The sequence below is a fragment of the Dendropsophus ebraccatus genome, chromosome 2, assembly GCF_027789765.1.
Source record: "Dendropsophus ebraccatus isolate aDenEbr1 chromosome 2, aDenEbr1.pat, whole genome shotgun sequence".
NCBI lineage: Eukaryota > Metazoa > Chordata > Amphibia > Anura > Hylidae > Dendropsophus > Dendropsophus ebraccatus.
This window is the reverse complement of record NC_091455.1, coordinates 84,221,253-84,245,937: the sequence shown is the minus strand read 5'-3', so window position 1 is coordinate 84,245,937 and position 24,685 is coordinate 84,221,253. Positions and strand designations below refer to the sequence as shown.

General features: G+C 40.1%; 1 long non-coding RNA gene across 1 annotated transcript; it reads left to right on the top strand.

The window, feature by feature from the left end:
* The first annotated feature begins 205 nt into the window (after nucleotides 1-205).
* Nucleotides 206-17,402, top strand: LOC138784540 (uncharacterized). The gene is made up of 3 exons (XR_011361873.1): nucleotides 206-291; nucleotides 7,222-7,336; nucleotides 17,327-17,402. It is a non-coding gene; the product is annotated as an uncharacterized lncRNA (long non-coding RNA).
* The last annotated feature ends 7,283 nt before the right edge of the window (nucleotides 17,403-24,685 follow it).

The following is a 24,685-nucleotide window of genomic DNA, read 5'->3' as shown; positions in this document are numbered from 1 at the left end:
TGTGATGGTTTCCACAGCAGATTTTGCTGCAAATTCGCAGCGTCAATTCCGCTGTGGATCCGGTACATGTGAATCTGGCCATATACTGTTTTAGTGCAGTCACTAAAGGGACTGAGGCCATGCTGCCACCTTTTTACAGTTGGCAGGTAACTGTTTGGCATGTGTCTCCCGTGCATGCTGAGTATAACAGGAGCTCAGCTGTCCCCCACACTAACTGCCAAGACCTTAGAAACCTCTGATTGGTAGTCTCTGGGTCTCTGCCAACCGGCAGCCTAGAGACATGATTATCAGGTGCCGAAGAGTTTTCATGGCAGCCAAAGGCTTTGCATTTGAAAGTCTGCAATATATGTGTCTGAAAATTATACTTTCAAAATAACGGACATAATTTTGACATAACAGATGTTATTTGGCCTCAGAATGATAGCCGACCCAAAAAAACGGCCAAAATAAAACGTTGTGAGGTCATGGCCATATACTGTCATAGATTGCTCTGAAAACCGGTAACACCTAATCAGTGTGTAGTTAACTATTTCTGTGTTTTACCAATGAAGAATTACTCAAGGGAAAAAAAAACTTGAACACAATATTTTCTTCCCAATGGCATCATAATAATACAGGTGTCCTATTTACATGATTCAGCTGACCCATGCAGATAATTGTAGACTTAGAACACAGAAACATCCATTCTGTTTCATTCCTATTCTATGATGGGTAAAGCTGTATGTCTGCCTCGCAGTTGCAGGTGGTAGATCTTGATAAATAGCACTTTAGGTTATATATTTGACATTGACAATTGCTCGCCATGTGAGGTTGCTGGCATAATACTTAAAGAAATAAGTGAGGACTAACATCTTGCACTTTTACTGACTATCAATATATCATCCTTTGACAGACTATTAACAATCTGTTGACCTAGGGAAAAATTGGTGTTCAAAAACAGGAAAAAGAAGCGCTTCCAACATGTGCTTATCGATAAAACGTTCAAGCTCCATAGACATCCCAGTATCTTGAATTAAGTTTCCCTTGTTTAACAATTTCAAGAGTCTGCTTATTGTCAATATCTGACCCAAAACCAATGATTCATGTTCCAAAGAAAACGCTGCTTATATAATTTTTCCAGTGGCTCGGTTTCACAGATCAGACTTAAAGTACCCCCCCCCCCCCCCCTCTCTCCACAGCCCTGCATCTGGGGGACATTAAAGGAAGGCTTAAAACCCTGATAAACTTTACTTTCTCTCATTCATGATCCCTTTGAAGTAACAGACAGTTTGTGATAATTGATAATCTAATCTCTACCCAGCCACTGTTTTTCAGTCTGGTTTGGAGTAGAAGAGGAAATATTACTGAATATGTATTGATTTTCCTACGTAGAGGTCACTACATGTGATTACATGTTCATCACAAGGGCCTTGTTAGAGGTGAAGTGTTTGCAATATCCTAATAACAAGTACACTGAGGTAGTTAAGTGTGGGAAGTGTAAGAGGAGGGGCTGGGGGAACAAGTTTTTTTTTTTTTTATACTTTTTTACCTTTAGGCTATACATGGCAATTACTATTGCGGACACAATAAAGAACTTGTTAATTACACATTTTATACCCTAGTAGCCAATGTGGGAATGGGAAGTCTAAAGGTTGGAAACAGATTCTTTGTTGGAAATGAACAAGTCATAAGTGATAACTTGTAGTGTGGTTCAATCATTATACCTAAGCTCTCTAGTGATAAAAAAAAAGGCTTGGACTTATTGGTTGGATTTATATATGTCTCTCTCGTTCGGAGAAAGGTTAACGTAATCTCTTTGGCTGTGTTCAGTGGGAGTTTATATATCACAAAAGAGGCATTTTCTTGGACGCTGAAAATCAATAAAAGTATAATGACATTTGTACAATTATTGCTTAAAAAGACTTTACTTAGCTTCATTTTGTATCACTTGTGGAAAACAAATATTTCTTCATTGTTTTAGATTCAAAATGTTCTTTGTTGAGATCAGCCATAAGGGATAAATGATTGTGGGGTTGTAAATGGAAGTAAATCTGGCTAGACACAGAAAGATGCCTCAATGATATCCACGCACATTGAGACTCACATAATTCCATTTCTTAGCCCCCTTTTGCACCAACAGCAACAAAAAGGTCCAATCCTCACATTTTCTATTGAGAAATCAGTCTTATAGCTTCATACGTAATCCAATGTTTATTTTATTCATCATAATATAGCTAACTGCCTTACTTTTAAAATACATAATAGTTATTTATTTGTTTTTACAATTTTCTTACAATTTAATTTTTTTTTGTAGCATTATTTTGTATATATGCATGGTGAGCCATATGTATGGATACACCCTGAAAAATTGCATTGACAATTCAACACAATGAGCAGCCTTTTGAGGACATCCTTTACTGGGTTACTGTCATTGCTCCATGCCACAAACATGTCAATAACTCGATAATGAATAAAGCTATGTTAAAAATGCGCATACCATTGTTTTTCTTGTGCAATTCTCAATGTGTTTGATGTGTCACATGACTCCCTTCCCATTGAAAAAGTAAAGTTGAATCCAAATGCTTTGCAGATCGCCGCCATGCGCGTCACCGGGCCTTAAATGTTTTCCCCCTCTCATGTACTACAATGCCACAAAAATAAGGTGATATCAGCAACCACTTCCATTTTATAGTGGTGTATCCATACTTATGGCCCACCCAATATTTAGATTTAAAACTATTTATATATTTTTACAGCACTTGAGATATGATATGATATTAATTTATTGTTATTGGCAGAACAATGGACAGTTAGAGGCCCTATTGCATTTCAAATATGCTTAAAGGGGATTTGTCATTAGGTTTATGCTGCCTTAAATGAGGGCAGCATTAGTGAGAGAAATGCTGAACAGATTGGTGTATTATCTACATCATTCTGTTCAGCCGTTCTCCTGATATGCAGGAGAATGGATTTCATACTGCATCACTTCCTCCACCCTCCAGATGTTGATTGACAGCCTATATACAGTATAAATAGACAACTGTCAATCAGCAGCTGAGTGTTCATGAATATCCAGGACTAATGAGCTCATGCACAAATAAGGGAGAGGACGAATTCTTGTCCATGTTATTCAGGAGAATAGCTCTGGATCAGCTGCACAGAACGGTGTAAGTGATACATCATTATGTTAGGCTTCTCTGTCACTAGTCTATGCTATGCTTAGATAGGAGTGCATAAACCTTCTGACAGAGTCTCTGTCAGGACTGTGCAGTAAGGTGGTTTGAACTGGGCCTGTTTTTACTTCTATTTGCCACACCCGCTTGCTTCTCAGCTATCTGGCAATGGAGACTTGATTTTTCCAGCTGAGTAGGTCTTTAGACTGACTGGTTTCTCTGCCTGTCTGTAACCTTGAAGATCAGAGCATCAGTCCAATGGGGATTCGGACCAGGCTTTGGTCAGCATAAAAGAAAGCTAAGGCAGTGTCCCAGCGCTGGCTATTAGATTAACACCCTGATCCCAGCTCCCCCCTTTCTATTCCTGCGCTCTCCATCCTTACTCCCTCTGCTTGCTTGACTTTTTTACCTGACCTCTGGCTTGACTTTTTGACTATTCCGATTGTTACCTGATTTTGTACTGCACTGCCCCTTTGGTTCTGACCTTGCTTGTTTGACTATCCGCTATTTTGTTTGTTTGTCTGTCTTGTTCTGTGTGCACGTATCTAGTACAGGGAACGTCTTCGTGGTTGTCCACAGTCGCCTAGGGCCGTTTAAGGCAAGTAGGTAGGGACAGTTGGTGGGTTCAGCATCAGGGCTCACTGTCGTGTCTTGTCCCTACCTCCCCTGTCCCAACAGTCTCTTTAAAGTAAATATGTTAAGGGGTCCAGGAGGGAAGTGTTTTTAATAAAAAACTTAACATGGTACATAATCTGAGGTTAGTAGGGGAAAAGATCAGAAGGAACATGGAGAAAAATTATTTAACTGCAAAGGTAGTAGATACTTCGAAGCGCCTTCCATCAGATGTGGTAGATAAATCCAGAGTAACTGAATAAATGCACAAAAATCTAAAAATTTGGAGAGCAAACAATTAGCCTGATAGACCATTATGGAAATAGAACATCGGTAATCTGCAATTACTCACAAGACAGCGGGAAGCTGGACAATACGCGTCAGATCTTTGAATAACACATTGTATTGCACTAATGTTGGAGTTCTCGATACTTACCTATAAGGCCCCGTTCCCACTGAGCAAAGGTAGCGGAATTCCGCGACGGAATTGTCCACCGCGGAATGCTGTTAGCCTCCCGCTCATAATGGTAGTCTATGGGAGGCGCGCGCTCCTGCTCTGTACGCGCTGAAGAATGAACATGTTCAGGCTAACGGCATTCCGCGGTGGACAATTCCGCCGCGGAATTCCGCTACCTTTGCTCAGTGGGAACGGGGCCTAAGGCTGAAGAAAGTGTGTGAAGGACCGTGGAGAAGCTGTCTGCTGGGAGTATCTGAGTCTCGCTTTTAGTGGGGGGAGTGTTAGTGGGGGGAGTGATTACCGATAATCTATGACCATAACGGTATATCAGGCAAATAATTTGCTTTTATAATTTTAGTTTTTTTGTGCATTTATGATATGCTATTTATAATACTAGCATCCTTTTATGTAGCAGAGAGAAGGTTGGGCCACCATTACCTCTGCACCCCTAGAATACAGTCACATCCTAAACATGTCCTTTTGTCTGTCAGTAACATTCTAAAACTTATGAAGAACCAAGTTAAAGAGAACCAATCATGGGCGGAAATTAAAATTTTTTTTTTCGATAATTAGATTAAAATTGTAATTTTATTAATATTTGTAATTTGAATTCATTACTTTTAGGGCCGCGTTTTCACAATATACCGATTTTCTTTTCCTGTCTCGCGCCGGCTCTTTTGAAAAGAGCCGGCGCGCGACAGGAAGCTCCCGGCATGCCGAGCGGCAGGAAGGGCTCCCATGAGCCTTTGCCACCGCTCTGTAAGTACACAGTGATCCCGCGCTATACAGCGCGAGATCGCTGTGTATGAATATCCTAACTGGGCCTATAAGTGTATTCCTGAAGATACAGACTGCCTGTGCAGTCTGTATCTTATTCTTTTACCTATAGCTGCGGAGCGGAGCGGAGCGGAGCAGTAAGGCCGGGGGCGGCCATCTTGATGACGTCAGTGGTGCGTTCCAGCGCTGGAACGCAAGGGACGTAATCAAGATGGCGCCCGACTTTACTGCACCGCTACAGAGGAGTGGGTAAAGTATAAGATACAGACTGCCTGTGCAGTCTGTATCTTCAGAAATAAACTTCATGAAGATACAGACTGCCTTTGCAGTCTGTATCTTATACTTTACCTACTCCTCTGTAGCGGTGCAGTAAAGCCGGGCGCCATCTTGATTACGTCCCTTGCGTTCCAGCGTTGGAACGCACCACTGTGACGTCATCAAGATGGCCGCCCCCGGCCTTACTTCTCCGCTATCCTGGATTAGGTAAAAGCATAAGATACAGACTGCACAGGCAGTCTGTATCTTCAGGAATAGACTTATGGACAGAGAATCTTTTATTATAGGGATAGTGATTTTTAGGTGATTGGTCCTCTTTAAAGAGAAAATACATTTCACTTTTCACAGTGTCTAGACAGGAAGGAACATTTTTAGCATTGATTATAAAAATAACGTCCTTCTTTTTCTTCAATGTAGCCCTTTTAGTTTACAATACATATAGGAACTGTTAAGTAGATGAAGCAGATTAGTAATGTTATTATTTGGGGGGTTTTGTGTTATTATTTGTGAGGTTTTGTGATACTTTATGAATGTTGTTATATATTTGTTCATAAAATCCTGTAAGAACGTTGTTACTGTATGTGATTACAGTTGTTACCAGGCAAAAGTATGAGTGTTGATTTCCACATCTGGGTTTGTATCTCAACTAGTCACTTAATCTGTAATACTAAGGTATGTTAAGCTTCTTTTCTTTGCCATCTCTGAAATTAAGATTGTTTCTAGACCGTCAAATAAATCTGATGTCACTGAGCCAAATAAAACCTCTTATCATCAACAACAGCAGCGGCAACTGCAGCAATAATGACAACTGAGGAAATAAAAAAAAACTAATGAAAACAGGAGCCTACAATGAGTTAGTATACATAAATATCATGACATTCATATGACAGCTACATATTACAGTAAAGAATAGGACAGTACTGAACATCATAACAAAGCATGTAACAACATCTGAAACCTCATAAACATCTCAAAAGATTTACTGGAATAAAATGTCTCACACTTTATTCTTGGGTTACAGTTCAGCACAGACATTGTTTTGGTATCTGTTATATCATTAGTCCATTGTTATTTGCAACATTATTTATATAAAGAGCAGAGATGAGCAAACTGGTCTAACCCGAATGCTTGGCAAATGACTCCAGAAGTTAGATGCAGACCTAGGAAGTCCTGTAAAACATGGATGCAACCATAGAATAGTAACCTGTTCTATCTTTCCATAACTCTCATAGAAGTAAAATGGAGTACAGTGTAGCATTCAGACTGGGTTGTGAGACCTTATTCAAAGATAGCTGAGGGTCTCCTAGGTGTGACATGCATCTCAATGATTCCAGTTAGATGATTGAAAGAAGCTTATGACCAACTGTCATTTTTCCCATTTAGGGTACATGCACACTATGGAATCCCGACAGAAAACCCGTTGCGGACTCAGCAGCTCACACCCCCTCGCAGACTTTGGCAGCTCTACTCCATTCTATGCACGGGCAGATTCCGTCCAAAGAATGAACCTGTTCATTCAGCGGAATCCGCATCGGGATTCCGTAGTGTGCATGTACCCTAACACCTGTTAACTAGAGATTAACAACTAAGTGAGCAGTTTATTTTAATGGGGTTTTCCCAACCTTACAATTACCCATATCCACAGCAAAGATGATAATGTTTTAAACAGTGATGGTCTTTCTGGGATGAGGTAGATAGAATGGATTGTTTAGAATGTCAGCACCTTTATCTAATTTCCACCAAAGGTTAGAACTACCCTCTCCACATGGGCCAATATTAGTATGTAGGTTCATAATTGTATATTGCTATATACTTTATTTATAATTTTAAAGTTGTATTCTGCTCAAAATTTACTTTTAATACATTGCTGTCCTTGGTGAGAACATAACAAACAGCCTATTCTTACTTCTTCTTTTTGCTACCAATGTCCTCCTACATCATCTTCAGGTCCCAGATAAGCAATCCGGCCTCCAAGTCCAAGACGGGCTTGTCTTGGCAGTAACAGCCAGCTCACCTACAAAAGTTGTGGCGAGTTCATGCCTCATATGGGATATGAGAACAGGTAAGAAGTGTATTTCATGTCCTTAATTCAACTTTTATAAGCCTTATAAAATACATGTAAAGAGGAACGATGGGTGTCATTGTGACAAAGGAATCTTGTTTGGCTGATCTTTTTATTATGTTACTGTTTGGCTCATTTTCGTAGCACTTAGCCTATTTCTATTTGTATGAAATGAATATCTTGCATTGTGGTGATGTGTACAAATACCTTTGTGAAAGAGAAGAGAAGATGACATGCTTAAGAATGATAAACTTTGGTGGATATCACCTGAGCTGAAATCCCCTAAGTGATCTGCAGCATAAAGCATCAATGTCACTCGTGTACATTTCACACCATTGTTGTTGGATCTAGGAGAATGTGCTTGCCTTATACAAATGATTTAACAAACAGTTCAGCATTCAGCTAATTACACTACTTTCAGTCAATGATTCATTATTCCGCAGAATGCTTCTTCTGCTGCACATTTTGCTATCAGTTCATGTTGAGGTTTAAGCAGACAACGTTGTGTCGTTATTAGCATCTCTCCTTTTAAGCTTTTCCACTTTATGCATCTTTTTTGTCTAAATAAGGTATCACTATTATCCATTTTTGGTACTAAAGACTCTGGAACTAGTATGCAAGCAGTACTATATAACATTCAATGCTGAGGTGTAACTCAAGGCTCATGTATCCAAGTGTAAAATTTCACCTTAGGCCTCTTCCTCCTGTCCTTAATACCAAACCAAAATCTACCCCTGTGTACATTTGTGTACATATGAGTAAGGGCTCATGTGCAGATACTAATTGTAACTTTTGTACCTCTAATTTCATATACAGAGTTATTTCAGTTGATTTCCATTTGAATTAGTCAGCAAAAAATGGTGGTTCCTCCATTCTTTACCTTATTCCGTAAATATTCCAGGGGAAATAATATGTTACTGTATTTATAAAAAGTTAGAAAACTGCAGTGGAACTAATGTAATTTTAGAACCCAAAATGAATCCAGGCCACATTTTGACACCTAAATTAAAGGTTAAAAAAATTAAATTTCAGCATATAAAATTACTTACCTATCTATCCCAGTTTTGAAACTACCAAAAATTCATTTGTTTTGGGGGGTTTTGTTCTGTTTTGTGTTTCTGCACATCCTGGCTTATCGGTTGGTACTACATGTTCCAGAATGCATTGCTTTTCCTCAGCTGTTCATCACAGTCCTCCCCCCTGCACACTCCCCGCCCAAACCTGTTGCAGAACATCTAGGCTGTGTTCACACATTGCAGTTTGATTGTGTTACTGAATTATTTGCAGTAATTTATGATTTTATTGTGGTCCCACCCACGCACACAGCACGCTCTATTCTCTACCTGTAACACCACACAGCACACTGTATGCTCTACCTGTAACACCACACGGCACCCTGTATTCTCTACCTGTAACACCCCACAGCACATTGTATTCGCTACCTGTAAAACCACACAGCACACTGTATTCTCTACCTGTAAAACCACACAGCACACTGTATTCTCTACCTGTAACACCACACAGCATGCTGTAATCTCTACCTGTAACACCACACAGCAAACTGTATGCTCTACCTGTAACACCACACGGCACCCTGTATTCTCTACCTGTAACACCCCACAGAACATTGTATTCGCTACCTGTAAAACCACACAGCACACTGTATTCTCTACCTGTAAAACCACACAGCACACTGTATTCTCTACCTGTAACACCACACAGCATGCTGTAATCTCTACCTGTAACACCACACAGCACACTGTATTCTCTACCTGTAACACCACACAGCACGCTGTATTCTCTACCTGTAACACCACACAGCACACTGTATTCTCTACCTGTAACACCACACAGCACACTGTATGCTCTACCTGTAACACCACACGGCACCCTGTATTCTCTACCTGTAACACCCCACAGCACATTGTATTCGCTACCTGTAAAACCACACAGCACACTGTATTCTCTACCTGTAAAACCACACAGCACACTGTATTCTCTACCTGTAACACCACACAGCATGCTGTATTCTCTACCTGTAACACCACACAGCACACTGTATGCTCTACCTGTAACACCACACGGCACCCTGTATTCTCTACCTGTAACACCCCACAGCACATTGTATTCGTTACCTGTAAAACCACACAGCACACTGTATTCTCTACCTGTAAAACCACACAGCACACTGTATTCTCTACCTGTAACACCACACAGCATGCTGTAATCTCTACCTGTAACACCACACAACACACTGTATTCTCTACCTGTAACACCACACAGCACGCTGTATTCTCTACCTGTAACACCATACAGCACACTGTATTCTCTACCTGTAACACCACACAGCACGCTGTATTCTCTACCTGTAACACCACACAGCACGCTGTGTTCTCTACCTGTAACACCACACAACACGCTGTATTCTCTACCTGTAACACCACACAGCACGCTGTATTCTCTACCTGTAACGCCACACAGCACGCTGTATTCTCGACCTGTAACACCACACAGCACGCTGTATTCTCTAACTGTAACACCACACAGCACACTGTATTCTCTACCTGTAACACCACACAGCACGCTGTATTCTCTACCTGTAACGCTGATATTGGAATAAAGAACTTTTTGATTTTTTTTTTTTTCATTTCCACGCACATATTATGATCAAGCATCTTTTTTTTTAAAAGTTGAGCCCCACAATAAGGCTCTGAAACTCTGCCGTTTAGCATTATTTACTTGTGTTACTGCATGATTTTTGTGAATACACTGAAGTGCTGCAATGACACTCCAACATGTGTGAACACAACCCTAATTTCACTGCACACTTCTGCACAATTAGAGAAATCAGTGCAACACCTGCTTTTTGCTGGTCAGAGATGGCAAATCACTCAGGTGATTGGAGGATCCAGCCAAGCCTCCTGTGACATCACACCCTGCCCCCTGTCTGCATCATCAGCCTGATCTCGGCAAACACACACAATGTGAGACAGAGGCATGGAATATTTGTCTTCTAAGGGGGATAGCAGAAGGAGCAGGAGACAATGTGGATTTGCATAGATGCCATTTTTTCTCACTTCCTGCTACCAGTGTGGCAGAACTGTACAGATACGGTAATACATTAAATAGACACATATATTTAACTTTTAATGTACTTTTAATAGTAAACAAGGTTTTTTTTCAGCACTCGTTTGCTCCTCGTTCCACGCTCGCTGCTGCCTCTATTACACACGGCGGCAGCGAGCGGTTGAGTACAGGGGAGGCCGCGGGGTGGGGGTGGGGGGGATGCCTGGCGGTCTGCTGCCGTCGCTCCGTGGAATATTGTTGCTGTATTAGTGTTGCTGTATTTGTCTTTCAACATGTTTCAACATGTTTCGGCTCACTGTTGCCTTCTATTTCATGGAACTATTATCGGCCGTAACGGACGATATTAGCTGAATACGGCCGATAATCGTTCTGTGTAATAGGGCCTTTATATTCCCTGGTTCTGCAAAGATGTTTGAAATGTAAAGTCTTTAAAATTAGTTGTGGTCTGAACATATAAACATAGCAGTGGGTCACTATATGAACCCTGTGTATTTTATACCTTTCCAGTATGTGCAATTTAGGGGACGCCACTTCATTATACAAAATGTTTTTCCCCAACCTGGCCATGCCACCTAGGGACATAACTCCATGTTTTTAAAGTGGACTTGTCAGCTAGAAAAACTAGGTTAAATAAGCCCATGGCATTTGGATTGCAGACACCTTTGGGTGTGGCAATCCAATTAAGCCTTGCACAGCATTTAAGTGGGTCATAGAAAGCAACCCTGGTGGTCTTGTGGTGGGATAGGCTTGCTGCAATGCGATTATAGAAAGCCGGTCCGTCATACAGCTGGGTTCCCTTTAAGCTCCTTGCACTGTCCTCAGCAAAACCACCCTCTTTCCCTATTTTATAAATAAAAAAAATAATGCCACATTCCTCTCATGGTAATGTTGCTATGTTCCCACATTGAGTGGATGGGTGCCATTTAATGGCAAATAATTGCCATTAGGGCAGTTGGGCTGTCCTATCTAAGGGAAACATAAACTCCTGGTTTTGGTTGCAAAATACTGAGCAAAAATATTGTTTGGCAACATAGCTTAAATGATGTGTGTTGGGGGAAACTTTTTTCAGTTTCCCAGGACTGGATCCAGCTTTTCCTGGCACCCACAGGGGAGCGGCACAAGTTGCTAATCCTGTTGAAGCGCTTCGCTTCATTCCTACTGTAAATTTGCTCATCCATAGTTTCAACAGCAAAACGATACTGGTGTTGTCAGAAGTGTATAATTATTTGCATTGCCATCAATCTAAAGCTCCCACATGGCCAGACAGTAATTTTATTTACCCTTTAAGGACACTGGCCTTAAGGACAGAGTCAATTTTCATTTTTGCCTTCTTAATTTTTCCTCCTTACCCTCTTAGAACCATAGTACTTTGATTTTATCACCTACAGGGCTGATTGGGACGTCATTTTAGTGAACCACAATCTCTAGTTTTTGTTAGTATCTTTTAAAAAAAATATTTTTCTTTTTATTATATTTTTATATAATGTGACAAATAATTCACAACCCTGGCGCTTTTATCTTTTTTTCCGTTTATGCCACTGACCGTACATGAATAGTATTGCTGTAGCTTAAAACGACTCTGTACCCACAATCTGACCCCCCCCCCCAAACCACTTGTACCTGCGGTCAGTTCGGCAGGTGATACAGTTCTCATTGTCATAAAAATGTACTTTTAAAATTGCAGCCCCATGCCCTACGGGTGTATCTGTGCCCTACGGGCGTATCTGTGCCCTAACTTTGCACCACCTCCCCACCCTCCTCATCATTAGGAATGCCACTGGAACATTTACTTTTGTTTGAATATTGCACAGGTGTCTTAATGATCCAGCCCATGTGCTGTGGTAACACAGGTGGTAAATAATAGGTAATCTGCCTGGAGCATTCCTAATGATGAGGAGGGTGGGGAGGAGGGACGGAGGGGTGGTGCAAAGTTAGGCGAGGATATGCCCGTAGGGCACGGAGCTGCAATTTTAAAAGTAATTTTTTATGACAATAACTGCATCACCTTCCAAACGGACCACAGGACAGATCTTGGATTAAAAGCAGCTATACGAAGGTACAAGTGGTTTGGGGGGTCAGATTGTGGGTACAGAGTCGCTTTAATGGATCGGACAATTGTTCATGCTAAAATATATATAATATGTTTTTTTTTTAATGTGTTTTATGTATAAAATGGGGGTAATGTATTATGTATAAAATGGGGGTTAACTTTTATTGGGGGAAGGGCTATGTCATATTTTTAAAACCTTTTTTAATTTCCTTACTGTGGGGGTCCCAATCAGACAGTGAAAGGTACGCTGATGACACGATTACGGCATTGAAGGGATTAATGGTGAGTGGCAACATAATCGTGGTGGTCTGTCAATAATGGGGAGAAACTGGCTGCATATAGCAGTCTGCCCTTCTCCTCTATGAAGAGCCCTTGCATATAATAATGTAAATGTATGCACTATGAGACACTTTGGGAGATCTTAGATCCATTTTGGAGTTTTAATAGATACCAAGACTATTTAAAACATTGCATCCCAAAGAATTAGTGTTACTATGGTGGGTTTGATTTTTTTCCCAGTTATATGGAATGGTAACCTATTTTCTGTACTCAGATAAAATGTCTCTATGTGACATCCAACAATCCAAATATCAAACATATTAAGTAATCATAATCTGATGCAATTACACTTCCGATGATTAACAAGCATATAATCTCCCAAACACAGCAAGCTCTACAAGTGTAGTTTGGCAAACTCACAATATATGTTAATGATCTCACAGGCAATGTAACTTTATACCTCTGTGTCGGTGCATGAGAAACCAAGAGGAACTGATGGCACTTGGTTGTACTTGTGTCAAGGAAAGTTCACACATCTCCCAAGCTGGAGGTTGCTTGCCAGAAGCATCTCACTTGTACTCCAGCTTTTTTGTTAATTACCAAGTTCTTCTTTTCATCATACAAGAGTTTACTGTTCAATTACCTGGAGGTTGGGAGTGATGCCATTAGTTGTGTCTGCTGTATTATGCCTCAAGGAAGAAATATGTCTAATTAAAGAATACAGGAAATAAAATACCTATACTAAAATTAAGCAGTCATTGTGAAGGATGGAAGTCTATACTAACTGATATTTTTGGTTTTAAACATAATTACACTTTCATTTATAGGATTGGTATTGCTTTATGTTTGTTTTCCTAGTCACTCTCATGACTTTCATTACTTCTAAAATGTCATAAAAGGCAACAAGATATTTTCTCATGTCGACTTTCAAAGGGACTGAATAATTAGTATGGTTTGACGAATAACATTGCATAAGAAGCGTAAGCTACTTCTCAGTTCTGAAAGAAAAATACATCCATTCATGCCATTAGATCCAATGTGAGTCAATAGGTACACAAATTCACTTTGTTCGTTTAAACATGTGTACAACCTCTATTCTATTCTGAACATTACCAATATATAAACCAAAAATATCCAAGTACAGTTATTTGTAGTACAGTGGTGTACAATATGTACAGGGAGACCTCTATGCAAAAACCATCCTGAGTCTATGTATGCCACATCTTCTTTGAGATGGCTACCCCTCTAGAAGACTTATTGTCACTGAAATCTTGAGTGTCAAAGCTAGCAACACAGAGGCCCAGATCAAACAAGGGGTGTAAAATATACACTGGTGTAAACTGCACACAGTAACCAATCACAGCTCAGCTGAAAGCTCTTGTAAAATGAAAGCTGAGCTGTAATTGACTTTATCAAAAGGTTTATGCTGTCCTATCTAAGAGTAGCATAAACTAGTGACAGAGAAGCTGAACAGAATGATGTATCACTTACATTGTTCTGTGCAGCTCATCTAGAGATCTCTTCATGAAAAACATGGACAATAGGTAGTCCTCTCCATTATGGGCATGAGCACAGTAGCCCTCGTTATTCATAAGAAGCAGAAAACTGTGCCCACCAGCTGCTGATTGGCAGTTATCTATCCATGTTGTGTATAGGCAGTTAGCTGTCAATCAGCAGCTGGAGGGCAGGGGCAGGGGGTGTGGTAAGAATCCTATTCTTCTGCATATTAGGAGAATGGCTGAACAGAATGATTTACGTAATACACCAATCTGTACAGCATTTCTGTCACTAGCTTATGCAGCCCTCATTTAAGGCAGCATAAACCTAGTGAAAGATTCCCTTTAAGGCATAAAAATCTAATTTAAAAATTAAATATTATAACAATATTCAATAACAATATTCTGTGTTAGAGAGTTCCATAGCATTTAGCACAGAATGATTCTAGTTCACATTCATGCTGACAAACTAGGACACAAAAACATAATTTTTGAACCTAGGTTTTAGAGCCATAAAATAGGAAAAAAAATATTTTAAACCAAAAGGCGCTTATTACCAATCACTGGTATGTACATATGGCAGTGCAGAAGAGAAGGAAAAATTGCTCTCCTCCTCCCTTGCAACGGAGTGGACTCGGACGGCAACTATGTGGTAAGTACGTGCAGGCTGGTGACATTCAGCTTGGGTAAATGTTAAATTGCTGCGGTCCACGGGCACCCCCTTTTTACTATTCTCCATATCCTCCATTCTTAGCACCATCCAAATGCAGCACAAGAGACATCCTCCAATGGTGCAGGTGTGGTGAGGCAGTGAAATCCACATGTCTTTACTTGCTACTACCCCTGCTGTGCCCCAATTACAGGAGATGGCTGCATTTGAATTGCGCCCCCCCCAACTTACCAGGAATGTAACAAGGGGGGCTGTGGAATTTAGCACTGGACTGAGGCAGACAGAGTGGGCTCAATGGCTAAAAAGCTTTGCCGCCATTATACTGTCCACTGATGTTCAAAGGCATTTTTATAACAATGAACAGAATACCATTAACAAAAGGTATTTTAAGCATATCCTCCAGATGCATTAGTGATTGGCCCATAGCAATAGAGGGGCTCAGGAGCAAGCCTAGTGCTCTTGCGATCTTGCAATAATTTCACCTGCTTGATTTTTGATATTTGCTTTATAAGACACTCTGACATTTTGCCTCCACTTTTCCTCATGTGAACGCCTTTTATTCTTCTCTTCATGAAATGCAGCCCATACCAATAAGAGGTCAAAACTGTTAAGAATAAAGTCAAATTTCTTTAGGCCTAAAGTTACTGTCATGTTACCCTACTGCAGGAAGTCGTAACATAAAAAAACCCAACAACATAGAATATGTGCTTTTTTTAACATTTTAATCAACTATTATTTATTCGATTGATGCAATTTAATATTATTGGTAATAATAAAACTGTAAGAAGAATAAGCGAAACTTTTTTTTGCCAGGTTTTGCGCCAAAATTTCCACCAAAACATCAGGAACCAAACAGTTCCCTAGCAAAACTGGAATACCTGACAAAATTGAATTACCTGGGACTTTTTTTAAATTAAAATGTTAAATCAATTAAATCTAAGTCAATAGTAGATGTAATATAAAACATGTTTGAAATTTACATTCATTATTTTTTTAACATGGTAAACATGGCACTTCCTGTGTTTAGACTCTTTTCAAAGAGTCTAAAACAGGAAGTCCCGTATTTCCCAGGTCATCTGCACGCTCACAGAGAAGGCAGTCATGTGATTGAGCTATGACACTCTGTGCTGGCCAGGACTTCATGTGTTTAGTCTCTTTTTTCAACCAGCACAATAATAAAAGGTGGCTTCAGGAGACTGGGCCTGGATTTCTGGTAAGTACAGCTTTGCTTAAAGGTATGAGAACTGCGTGCTGCCAATAGTATCTGGACACTATATTGTCACGGTCTGGCGCAGTATTATTGCTTATATTGGTCTTTCTACAATAATAGTGTACACTTTTTTCTTGCTGAAAGCACACATGTACATCTGTCCTTATTACGTCTTTATCCCTGTTCCCCTATAATTTTCCTTTCTTTTTGTGGTATGGCTTATATATTTATTGGAGTGGCTTTTATAACTACTAATATTAGGTTCACTGCAGATGACAAGTGGTGGACTCCCAGGTGTACTCACTTTTACTTTGGCAATTCAACAAATTCACTTGGATGCATGTTCCCCCTTATAAAGATGCCACCTTGGTTGGAGCTGTGTTGTCTCTAAAAGAGCACAGTGTCTGTCTGCCCTGGTCTCATCCACTTCTAGTGCATAGTTTTGAATCAGTTCAGATAACTGAATCCCATTTTGTAACCAATTGGGGTTCAACACTGTAGATCATATATTATATGAGAAATGTGAAAATGTGACAATATTTTGGTTCTGATCAAAGTGAAGCATATGCAAATTACTTGTTTATGAAAGTAGTGCTGTTGCTTTACATTTTAACCATCTGTTATTTATAGTGTGCTTTCGCTGCAAACTAGCTCCATGTCAATATAATTACCATCCAATTTTTGGCTGGAGCATTTTTTTTTCTTGCACCCCTGGAAGTTGCCTTTCTTGACATGGCAACATGTTTACAATTTGGATTGTTAAATAGCCTTTAATTCTAAATGTAGTTGTCCAGAGTATGACAAAGGAACAGCGTACACCTTCATTTCAGACTGTTCAATAATTCAGTCACAGAGTAAAATAGCTTAGAAATCTTAAATTCCTAGGTAAATGTTTGAAATCTTTGAAATCTTTGACCAGGTTTGTTCCTCGCTAAACCTACTTCCATATCGTTCTCCCCCCTCTGCGCACTTCTATTAGTAATCTAAATATAAACTGTTGCTATTCTTCTTACTAATTGATTTCATTGCCTCTCGTTTCCCTGATTATTTCCCAAATACAGTATGGTTTTGGCACAATCACAGCTGCCACTGTGCCTGTTCTACCTCAAAACATATGCACCAGTCTATAATTTATGTGAAATCATCTACAAAAAAAGATTCTTTCTCACTTTCTTTTGTTTTGTCCCAAATACCACAGGGAGCAGCAGGTGCGGGTTGTAACACACTTGAGAAAACAAATTTCAAGCAAATTAATAGGAGCAGTGAATTGAAGAGTTCAAGAGAAAAGCCACAGCAATGGATGCTTTGTAACTAACGCTAAATGTGTTTATTTTTGTCTTTTTGTGTTAATAGCATATTATGTGGTGTTTTTAACTCTATGGTTGATTTCTATATTTTTATGGCTTACTGTATGTTACATTTTGCATAACAATTATATCGTTTTACGAGTTCTATAGTTTTCAGCACTGGTATTTTTCATGCATATATTGCATTTGAGCCTTTTCTAATAAAACTATATTTAATAATTTAGTAAACATATAGGGACTAAAACACGAATGGCATGTCTGTAGGAGAGTATTCTAAATATGCAGCAGTGTTGAGGTTGTGTTGATGAAACAAAATATTACAGGCACGTTGAGGGGAGTAACATTAGGTTCCATCAAACCTTTCACTGTGTTCATCAAACAACATCAAATCCTAAGCTTTAACAATGCAACCCATGGTTTCTATACATCCTACCCAACTGTAAGGGGTTAATGGGATTAGGGGTTGAGAAGGGGTTAATGACCTTAGTGCCCCAGTCAGTATTAGGGTATGTCCACACTACAGAATCCCGGCTGATCACCCGGGCGGATGATCTGCTGGGATTTCATAGTGTGGACATACTCTTAATGCCCCCACTGATCAAACATTATTAATGCTTCTTAGTGTTAGTATTAATGCGCCACTGTGCTTTTACTCAGTGTTAAAGGGGTACTTTGTAGACTAAAAATGTATTTTTAAAGCATTGGTTTACTCTGTAATATAACTAAAAAAAAGTATAGTTATGTACAGATATACTTCCAGCAGTAGAGGCGACACGGCCCCCCCATAACCCCCAAAACCCCCCAAACCGCTTGTACCTTCGGATAGCTGCTTTTAATCCAAGATCTGTCCTGGGGTCTGTTCGGCAGGTGATGCAGTTATTGTCCTAAAAAACAACTTTTAAACTTGCAGTCCCGTGCCCAGCGGCTGGGGCTTAGAGTATCTGTGCCCTAACTTTGCACCACCCCTCCGTCTCTCCTCCCTACCCTCTTCATCATTAGGAATGCCACTGGAACATTTTCTCCTGTCTGAACATTGCACAGGTGCCTTAATGATCCAGGCCATGTTCAGTATTCACACAGCTGAGGAATAGGAGACAATCTGCCTGGAGCATTCCTAATGATGAGAAGGGCAGGGAGGAGGGATAAAGAGGGTGTGCAAGCCTAATGAATACACAATCTAAGCCCTGGCCGTTAGGCACGGAGCTGACAGTTTAAAAGTTGTTTTTTAGGACAATAACTGCATCACCTGCCGAACTGACCCCAGGACAAATCTTGGATTAAAAGTAGCTATCCAAAGGTACAAGCGGTTTTGGGGGGGTCAGATTCTGGGTACAGAGTCGCTTGAAGTTCTTGATCCCCTGCTCTACTCAAGTGCTGCTGCAGAGCACTATACAAAGAAGGGTCCCATTTCTCCTGTGTACTAAATATAGTTAAAATAAACAGGAGGTAGGGGTTGCCTGACATGATCGCTATTTGCAGCACTGTTTGCTTCTGGCTCTCTTTAACCCTGTATCTGATACGTCATGGTGCCGCGGGGGGAGTTCAGAAAGGGGTCCCGCTGGGACCCCGGTCTGAACGGCGCCACTCCCGGGGAGCGCCTCTATTAGCTGGCGTGGGTCCCGTTGCTGCGCCGGCTAATTAAGCCTCTAAATGCAGCTGTCAAACCTGACAGCTGCATTTAGAGGCTTTGCTCCGCATGTCCCTGGTGTCTAGTGGGTCGGATCTTCCCCCCGCGATGCAATCCCCCACTGTGTGTGTACAAGACCCCCAGGGGGACTTCTAGTTAATGTAAAAAAAAGTAAAAATGTTTTTTTTTTTAATAAAAAATTCCCTCCCCTAATTAAAGTCTAAATCACCCCCCTTTTCCCATTTTATAAATAAATAAATGAATAAACAAATAAACATATTTGGTATCGCAGCACGCATAATCGCCCGAACTATTAAATTATCACATTCCTGATCTCGCACAGTAAACGGCGTCAATGCAAAAAAAATTCCAAAGTGAAAAATTGTGTATTTTTGGTTGCATATAATCCAGAAAAAATGTAATAAAAAGCGATCAAAAAATCACACATGCGCAATCAAGGTACCGATAGAAAGTACATGTCATGGCGCAAAAAATGACACCTGACACAGCCCCATAGACCAAAGGATAAAACCGCTATAAGCCTGGGAATAGATCGATTTTAAGGAACATATATTTGTTAACAATGGTTTGAATTTTTTACAAGCCATCACATAAAAGAAATGTTATACATGTTACATATTGTTGTAATCGTAACAACTTGAGGAACATATATAACAAGTCAGTTTTATCCCAGGGCAAATGGCGTAAAATCGAAATTTCCTGAAATGAAAACAAATTCCTTTTTTTTCAATTTGACAGCGCAAATGATTTTTTTTCCGGTTTTGCAGCATATTTTATGGGAAAATAAAGTCTGTCATTGCAAAGTACAATTGGTGTCACAAAAAATAAGGGCTCATGTGGGTCTCTAGGTAAAAAAATGCAAGTGCTATGGCCTTTTAAACATAAAGTGGAAAAAGCAAAAGCGCAAAAATGAAAATTGGCTTTGACCTTAAGGGGTTAATCACTCCCCCTCCCCTCTGTATCACAATAGCCTTGCATGGACAGCATGTACCCGATCTCTCGGTGAGCTTCTGGCCTGTCTTGTAAGCACTAGACAGTATTAACATGTTTTTCAGAGTGGATGAAAGTTTTGTAAAACTTTAGCAGTCCATGGGCTGGTCTTACCCACTAATTAAGAGCTATTTTTGTATGATCACTTATACAAAGGAAATTGTCTATCATAGATAAGACCACCCACTGGACTCCCAATCCTAGACTCCCAAGCCTTTGACTTTCTCTATGGAGCCGCCAGAAAGAGCCAAGTGCTGTACTTGGCTATCTCCAGTGGCTTCATAGACAATGAATGGAGCTGCGAGTAACATGCTGATCCGTGGCTCCATTCATAACAACGAAGCCAAGGGACGCCGATCTAGACAAAGAGGTTGGACCTCCCCCTCAATATCATACTTGTCTAGAAAATCTTTTCTCACAAACCTATATCAATTTTCTCAGCTTCTCACACTGCATATTCAATTGCCAAAAATACATAACAATCTGTTTTCTACTGTCTATAACATGCTACCTGCATCTCAACCTAAACACTGTTGAATATGTCCTATAAGTATACATGTACCTAAAATATTTTACATACAATTAAATGATATTTTGCCTTTAATATGGTTATTTCTGTTTGAAAATATAATGTCCTTTCAGAATATACTTGCATTTTGCAAAGATATTTTTATGTCTGATCATGAAAAAGTTCAGACACAGATTTCACAAGAGTCGATATTACATGAGAGGTGTTGTAATCTTCCAGATAAAAATATTCTAGCACACAGGAAACATTTGTCGCAACATTTTTACTAATACTGTAATGGAGATTTCACTTCCAAAATTGCTGAGCACAATCATATTGTAGAGATGCAAAAAAACAAACAAAAACCTTACATAAAGTATAATGCTACCCACAATATAACAAAAGAAAAACAACATGTTTACTTGTCATTTCTGTAGAATTCAATTTGACATCTCAAATGCTTAGTTGACAGTTGTTAAGATGTCACATACTAGTACTACTGCTCCATCACTGAGCAAAGAAATGGTGCAACTGTATGACCTGTTGGCTTGCTAAACCACCCTCTATCTGATCAGCTCTCTAATCTACTACATTCTAATATTTATTAGCTTTTTTAGAAGCATTGTAGAGGATACAGAAAAAAGGAGGAAAAATATATCAATTTAAACTGATCTTTTCTATATTCCACTAAATTAAGACTCTGCTCACACAGCCACCATGGGTTCTTTAACAAGGGAAGTCATGAAGGCAGTGCTAGACCCATGGAACGATGCACTCCAGCTATGGCAGGTAGAGCCTATTGACTTATAATGGGGCCAGTTGAGTTCTGGCATGGTGGCAGAAAGCCATAGCAAAGCATGAAATATTATTTAACTTCTTATTTAACCTATCACAGTAGGGTAGAGAGAGCATTAGTGACTTTGATAAAGTGGACAGGCTGGGAGTCTCAAATGGCGCACAAAAAAGGGAGGGGTGTTACTTTTGCAGTAAGATGCCTCTTAGCAAGAGAAAAAGCAGTTCTAATCCATTTACAAACCTACTTTACATAGTATTAACCATTATGTGTTGACACATGCTCTCTACAGTTAAGTATGAAAAGACGCAGCTCTTGCTGGGTTATTGGGTTGCTAAAGCTGCTGTCCTAAACCTTGCGAGTTCTGTCTAGGAGCCCTGTTCTACTAAGGCCTCTTTCACACTAAGAAATTGGTGCCGAGATTCCATGCAGAAACCCCCTGCGCTGACTCGGTGCCGAATCCTGCCTTCAATCTCTTTGAATGGAAAGGCTTGCGCCCCACGGCTCTCCACGGCACCATTGTCACGTCGGTGCCGATTCCGTAGTGTGAACAAGGCCTTAATAGGAGTCACGTCCAGAACTCACTAGCCGCGGGCTGAGGCAACCTAATCAATCCAAACCGTCAACACAAACTACATGTCTCTACCTCAAACTTTTAAGAGCATGTAGCAAGGTAATGACCCTTTAAAGCATACTTTGAAAAAGTCATAAGCCAATAAACAGAATGGGGATTGTTATTGAGTCTAAAATGTACAGTTTTTCTACGGAGTATTTGTCTGTTTTTACCTAGCCAAATAGGATTAATTCAACAAACTTTTCATAAATTTGTGAATAGAATAATCTCAGAATATTCGCCAAAAATTAAGCAAACAAACTCACCTGATACCAACCAGACGTAGGCCTACACCAGTCTGTGCAACTTTTTAAAAAGTGACAAATGAAAAATTTTATGCAAATCCCGGATTTTTAGATGAATACTTAAAACAGGCAGATTAAAAAAAAAGTTGCATCTAAAAATCCAATTCTACACCTAAAAAAGTTGCAATGCCCTTGATAGATGTTTCCCAATCTGTCTAATTTTTGTCTCAGACGGATAGCAACCTCTCATCTCAGTAGGTATCTATTAATATATAAAAGTAGTATAATAGTACACCTGCTTCCAGGGGTAGTAAATCTACACCTGGAAGCAGGTGTAGATTTGTTGCGCCCAGCGCAGGTCTCGGCCTGCTTTACTGGGAGCCATGTAGTAAATCTTGATGGGGGAAAGGGGACAGGGCATAATTTACTTGTACGCCGGTCTTCATAAATGTGCCCCAAAGTGCTTTTTATACTATTCATTATTATAATTAACATATGAAGTGGGCCACTCACCCACTGTAGTAAACAGCTGATCATTCTGTTTATAATAATAAAGCCGATCTTGGTATTCTAAATGCTCCACAGAGCATGCTCAGAGGTTTATACTTGTGTAATAAAATTCATATACTCTATAATGGATTATTATACACATAATACATACACTGATATTACTGCAAATTTTGTGCTAAATATCATGTAATTTGTACTTATTGCGATTAATAATGTATACCAAATGTCGGATATTTTAAATGTTACTGTCATCTGAATAAACTTTTGACATGTCGCACAGACACTTGCCATAAGAGGGCATAAAAGTGGTTCCCCTGCGGTGCTATAAAAAGGCTCTCAGAGGCTACTTTTGGTGAGAGCTCTTGTAGCTCTTTGTAGCTCTTGGTGAGAGATCATTGACTGCAAGCGCACTTGAAAGTATTTTGCCCGACGGACAGATTTTGAGAAAGGGCATTTCATGGATTCAGAGATGCAAGATGGTCATTTTGCAAAATTGTCCTCCCTCTTGGCCGTTCTGACCAAGCTGTGAGAAGGTATTGTTAGCAGTGATTAAGCACGCGCACAGCAAACAGACACCTGATAGTCCAGACAGACCACCAGAAGTGAGGATTGTTTGATTCACTGACAAGAATAAGCAGCTTGTTGTCCATCATTTAGACATTTTAGTGGTACCTTCATTACACACCCTGATCTCTGCCCAGACCATTTAACCCTTAGGCGACCCTGGACGTACCCGTACGTCCAGGGCCGCCTCCCCGCGTACAGAGCGGGGCCGCGCGGCATCCACGCTCTTAATCGCCGCAAGCCCGGGTGCCGCATGTAGCCCGGGATCGCGGCTATTAGCGAGCACGGTGTGATCGCCGTGCCCGCTAATCAGGTGTCAAAGATGACAGCTGCCTCCGATTACCGGCTGCAGATGATCGGTGGTGGTATAGTGGAGCGATCTCTGTACCTGATGCCGGGGACTGCTCCAAGATGGCGCCGTCCCCGACTCGACACTCGTTCGTTTCCGGCTGCAGCAGCCGAAACCAAACGAGTGCCGATTTAATTGATCTTTGCTGTATAACTATACAGCAAAGATCTCAATGAGAGATCTGAGTGTATATACTAGAAGTCCCACAGGGGGGCTTCTAGTATATGTGTAAAAGTAAAAATAAAAGTGATGTTATAAGTAAAAAGTCAGAATCACCGCCCTTTTCCCATGTTATAAATAAAAATGAACAAATAAATAAATAAACAGTTTGGTATCGCCGCGTCCGTAATCACCTGAACTATTAATTTATCACATTCTTGATCTCGCACGGTAAATGGCGTAAGCGCAAAAAAATCCCAAAGTGCAAAATTGCACATTTTTGGTCACATCAAAAAATTGTAATAAAAAGCCATCAAAAAGTCACATATGAGCAATCAAGGTACCGATAGCAAGTAAACATCATGGCGCAAAAAATGACACCTCACACAGCCCTATAGACCAAAGGATAAAAACGCTATAAGCCTGGGAATGGAGCGATTTTAAGTGACATATATTTGTTAACAATGGTTTGAATTTTTTACAGGCCATCAGATACAATAAAAGTTATACATGTTATACATTGTGTTAATTGTAATAACTTGAGGAACATATATAAGAAGTCAGGTTTTTTTCAATTTCACCACACTTTGAATTTTTTTCTGGTTTCGCAGTGTACTTTATGCAAAAATTCAGCCTGTCATTGCAAAGTACAATTAGTGACGCAAAAAATAAGGGCTCATGTGGGTTTCTAGGGGAAAAAATGCAAGTGCTATGACCTTTTAAACACAAGGAGGAAAAAACGAAAATGCTAAAATTTAAATTGGCAGGGTCCTCTAAGGGTTAAAGCCACTTAATGAAAGGAAATTTGTTTCCATGGTGCCCACTATGTGACCTGCCATTGATGACAAGCCACCATAGCCTTCCTTTACAC